The sequence below is a fragment of the Siphateles boraxobius genome, unplaced genomic scaffold (genome assembly GCF_051911475.1).
Source record: "Siphateles boraxobius isolate OS27281-9 unplaced genomic scaffold, OSU_SipBor_1 61, whole genome shotgun sequence".
Classification (NCBI taxonomy): Eukaryota; Metazoa; Chordata; class Actinopteri; order Cypriniformes; family Leuciscidae; genus Siphateles; species Siphateles boraxobius.
The window spans coordinates 11,421,920-11,427,919 of record NW_027509188.1 but is presented as its reverse complement, the minus strand read 5'-3'; positions in this window follow the sequence as shown (position 1 = coordinate 11,427,919).

Below are 6,000 nucleotides of genomic sequence, written 5' to 3'. Positions count from 1 at the left end.
GCCTTATCGTGTTTTGTTGTTTATTATGTTTGTAAATACATATATCCCATGTAACCATAGTAAATACATAAGTAATTCTGCCTTATTAAATTTATTATATTAATTTGATTGATGTACTACTCTTTGCTCATTTTCCAAGTCTCTTAAGTGTCAAAGGTCTTAGAAGCTTACAAATTAAAGATACTTTACAGAGTATTTGCTTATAGGGCAGGAAACCCAATTCTTGTGGCCACAGAATTGCTTCTCCTGAAATCCTATAAAGTAGGATGATATTGTGGATACCCACAAATATTATTCTGACAATTTAGCTAATTAATTTTGCCTGTTTTGTAAGACGTGGTCTGTGTAATTAATTACAATCAAGTTGTGGTTAATTGCAAGGATACACATGCATTCATGCAGGTAAAATGACATATCATCGCTTATCGGGAGATTTATTAACATGTAAGACTGATCTAATCCAAACATGTATGAATAATTACTAATTACAAATTATTAATTATGATATGCAAATCCCCCACGGATTAGATCCGCCCATGAGTTTACACCACCATAATTTACAAATAAATTCTTTAAAAATCCTACAATGTGATTTCCTGGATTTTTTTTCTCATTTTGTCTCTCATAGTTGAATTGTACCTATGATGAAAATTACAGACCTCTCTTGTCTCTCATAGTTGAATTGTACCTATGATGAAAATTACAGACCTCTCTCATCATACTAAGTAGGAGAACTTGCACAATCAGTGGCTGACTAAATACTTCTTGGCCCCACTGTACCACTGTAGCGCGAGAGCGACTGAGGTACGAAATTGAGCAGGTGAACAAGCTGAACGCAAATACGTCCTTGTTGATACTTGGAAAGGAAGGAAAAAATCTGTAAGCACGTCAGCCTGTTATGTCCTCATATCCTCTCCTTTTCACTCCGGCAGCTCTTGACACCCGTCCCCTTCTTATTTTTTATTTTTTTTACAGATCTACATGATTCACGTAGGTCACATTTTCAGGTCGGAAAATACGGAATTCCGGATTAATCCGGTAAAATCACATCCCTGATTTAATTCATACCACACTTTTTACTTTAATAATAAACAGTTCTTTATTCATTTTAAAATTTAAAACCTAAACTGTTTGTTCGTGTTCCTTTTAATGTTGAGACCTTGAGTAACAAGCCAGGTCGTAAAAACACAGTATGCATGTGTCAATATAGTGTGTGGCCCGGCCCTTTGTTTATTTTTCTGTATTTGGCCCTCACTAAAAAAAGTTTGGAAACCCCTGTTCTAGATGAAAAAGAGACAACAGATGATGTAAGTTAAATACATTAAAGGAGCTGTATGCAAGAAATTTATTTCAATTAATCATAAAATGGCCCTGATATGTCCCTAAACATTAAGAAATCATGTTCATTTCAAATACTTATATCACTGACAACAGTAGTCAGGCCAGGATATTGTCATTTAAAAAGTGAAGTTGCAGCCCTCAACTGATGTTGATGTTGTCATGTTGTGTTTTGGTCTGATGCGCCACCCTCCACCCTTTTTACCAATCACAAAGTCAGTAGTGTTGCGGCATCCGGGTTGCCAGCTCTGCTAGTTACCACAGCTGCAGCTACAAACGTGTCGGAATCGGATAAAAAAAATGTCTAACGTTGCGAAACCCAAAAAAAAAAACCTCGTTATGAATCCGAAATACTTAATAAAACAAGGATCTGTATAGGAGATGCCTTTGAAAGATGGAGACGGCTGGAAACGAAGAAGAATTTGAAAACAGACGCCAACGTTGCTAATTTTCTCCTGGACAGGTAAGATTCATCTATGTTTGGCTAACTTGTACTTGATGTAAATGGACATTTCAAATATTCATGACAGTTGAACAAAGTTATGCATGTTCGTGCAAAGTAACGTTACATTAGCTCATATGGAGGAGGTGGGTCATCGAATTGAAAAGGTAAGGAATTGTTTGGGTAATAAAAACGGCGAGTCGTCATTACTAACATTAGCAATGCATTATCAGAGCCCATTTCCCTGTCATTATGCTGAGACGCTGAGGAAAACAACATTAGCACGCCCATTATTGTTTATCATGCAAGTTCTACAGCCAAAAATAATAGAAGGACATGTAATCTTTCACAACACATATTTTAGCGTTAAGGACGTGTACTGCAGGGTAAGTAAAAAAATACAGCTGATCGCTTTCACTTATAGCATCAGCTAAATGAATAGCTGTATCTTTGATATCGGTTACGCACAGTGACAGAGGCTTGTGCTTGTACTTACGTTAATGACAGATACCTATCGTTACAAGTTAGACTAACAGCTACTGTTCTAATAATGTACTGTCACATACGAGCGTACATCTTTACGATTATATTTGGCTAATCGCCATTAGTAAATTTTTGCGATATATAATTACTTTGCAAAACATCTCTCATTTGAAGCATAAACATAATTAACAGAAAAAGCTTCTTGTAGCAGCCTACATTCCTGCTGTATTCTGCAGCCTATCTGGCAACCTCGAGTCAGGGAGGAGGGAGAGGGGATACACCGCTCTACAGTAATTTGAAAGTGATTGCATTACCAGTTTTGGCCACATTCTTACATACGGCTCCTTTAACTTCAACAGAATCTATAGGTTTATTTTCATGGACCACATCATTCCACTTCTATTAGGTGTCCCATCAATATTTCAGTTCTGTTTTTCTGTGAAGCCACTGTGGGGAAAAAGGTTAAATGTGAAGTATGTAATTTCTTCAACTCCAATGGCATCAAACTAATTGCAAAAAAATTTCCATAACATTGTCACATATCATGCAGGTAGTCCCACCCCCCAAACTGATGCTACTGGTGAGACAATTAAGATATTTTGGGGATGTTGGGATCGCACAGAAAAAAAGCGATGTTGAAAAGCATAGTGTGTACACTTCACAAAATCAGCAGATCAGCAGATTAACAGTTAATTTAGTATTGTCCACATTAAACTGGGATTGAACAGTTTATATTAACATAAAAAACATTACATACTTCACATTTAATTTATTTTCCATTTTTTAACACAGGTAAAAGTATTGCCTTATTTTTTCCATTTACTTTTTAAAAGAACACTGCCAATGAAATACTAGATGCTGCTTGCAGTTCTGTAACTGACAGTGTCGCCATCGTTGCTTGTGAGGAGCAGTCAGACGCTGACATTCTTCTAAACGATGGTGATCCATCCGTTGCATCATCTTCCATTGTCATGATCCCTGCCTGCTTTGTTGTGATGTTAAATGATGATGCACCTCAAGCCTCTGGTTCTCAGCTAAATTCTAGGAATCTAATAGACAACAACAGGTAAAAATCCAAAACATCTTTGACTTTGGTATACTTTTTAAGTTATACTTTATAGAAGTGTTCTCTATAATATGTTGTTGATGCTGTGTAGAAAAAAAAGTGTTGTGCTAAGGCTCAGACTTATTGTTCAAGGGAGTGGCAATACGCAGCACTCTTCGAAAGTGATAGTGACAGCGAATTTCTACAATTCTCAAATGAAATAGAGGACATTGAGTCCACTTCTTCATAAGAAAAGGTAAGAATCATGTTTTTCTAACAGTTCTGTAGTGGCACTATGCGTTATTTCTGTCATGCCAAACCATTAGGGGTGTAACGATACACCAAACTGACGGTTCGGTTTTCCCTCGGTTTTGGAAATTAATTAAATTACAATTAAACGTTTCGCAAGGATTAAAAAAAATCTGCTAATGCTGTAAACTATGTAGGGAGCCGCACATTACTATAACATTAAAGGTTAATAACAGAGCCTACACTTTTAGCCTGAATTCAGATGCTATTTATTTTTTAGATATAATAATCAACACCCAACACATTGTATGAAAACATGTAAACTGAACATAAGGCAGTTTTTGCATTAACTTACACTCACCTAAAGGATTATTAGGAACACCATACTAATACTGTGTTTGACCCCCTTTGCCTTCAGAACTGCCTTAATTCTATGTGGCATTGATTCAACAAGAGGCTGAAAGCATTCTTTAGAAATGTTGACCCATATTGATAGGATAGCATCTTGCAGTTGATGGAGATTTGTGGGATGCACATCCAGGGCACGAAGCTCCTGTTCTACTACATCCCAAAGATGCTCTATTGGGTTGAAATGTGGTGACTGTGGGGGGCATTTTAGTACAGTGAACTCATTGTCATGTTCAAGAAACCAATTTGAAATGATTCGAGCTTTGTGACATGGTGCATTATCCTGCTGGAAGTAGCCATCAGAGGATGGGTACAAGGTGGCTATAAAGGGATGGACATGGTCAGAAACAATGCTCAGGTAGGCCGTGGCATTTAAAAGATGCCCAATTGGCACTAAGGGGCCTAAAGTGTGCCAATAAAACATCCCCCACACCATTACACCACCACCACCAGCCTGACTCTACCATCTGAATGTCTCAACAGAAATCGAGACTCATCAGGCCAGGCAACATTTTTCCAGTCTTCAACTGTCCAATTTTGGTGAGCTCTTGCAAATTGTAGCCTCTTTTTCCTATTTGTAGTGGAGATGAGTGGTACCCGGTGGGGTCTTCTGCTGTTGTAGCCCATCCGCCTCAAGGTTGTGCGTGTTGTGGCTTCACAAATGCTTTGCTGCATACCTCGGATGTAACGAGGGGTTATTTTTCAGTCAAAGTTGCATCAACAAGAAATTTTCGCCCACAGGACTGCCGCATACTGGATGTTTTTCCCTTTTCACAGCATTCTTTGTAAATCCTAGAAATGGTTGTGCGTGAAAATCCCAGTAACTGAGCAGATTGTGAAATACTCAGACCGGCCCGTCTGGCACCAACAACCATGCCACGCTCAAAATTGCTTAAATCACCTTTCTTTCCCATTCTGACATTCAGTGTGGAGTTCAGGAGATTGTCTTGACCAGGACCACACCCCTAAATGCATTGAAGCAACTGCCATGTGATTGGTTGATTAGATAATTGCATTAATGAGAAATTGAACAGGTGTTCCTAATAATCCTTTAGGTGAGTGTATGTTTTACTCTAATTTGTTATTGAAATATAATAATTGAAACAAGCTGTAAAAATATAATTAAGATGGTTTTTGGTACTTATACCGCATATATATATATATTAAGAAGGACATCAAAACCTAAAATAAAACTTCAGAATGGTGTACAATAAGGGACCTTTAAATTAATTAAAATGAATAGTACATAATTTTAATAAAATAATTACATTATTCCGATACTCTACTGATTTATTTCGGTTCGGTGCGGCACGCTTTGGCGCTTTTCCACTGCATGGTACGCTGCGGTACGGCTCGCTTCGGCTCGCTTTCAATGGTACCACCTCTGTTGAGGTTCCAAGCGTACCAAACCGATACTAAAATGTGATGTGAAAACACTGCAGATCACTGATTGGCCAGACAGAATCGCCACTACCAGCGTCATTGTATTTGCGTGCGAGACATCAAACCCGCTCGATTTAAATAGCCAGTAACAGCCACCGCTGTAGCACCTGTTTTAAAACTACTTGCTTTAAGCAAAAAGAAGGGAAAAAAACGTCCAACAAAGAAATGGCTGAATCGTGTTCAGTGGACGAAGTCGTTCCTCTTGTTGGTTGCCGAGGAGCCGATAAACTATAACGATCAGTCTAATCCCACCCACTTTGAAGCGGTACTAACTGCAGTGGAAAAGCAGACCGAGCTAAAGCGAGCCGAGCCGTGCCGAGCCAAACCGTACTGAGCCGTAGAAGCAGAGGAAAAGCGCCATTAGACACTACAGACTGGTACTGTCTTGGTCGCAACCCGTTTGCATTTGAAAGGTGTGAATTCCTGGACAGTATTCATATTGTCGATTATATTTTACAATGCATTTCATAATTTGTAATGTATGTAGGTGTATATTTAATTAATTACATTACTGCATATTTAAAATTAGGTGCCATCACTTGACTATGGCTTGTACTCAAGTTGGTAATTCTTTGATTATTATAACTCATCA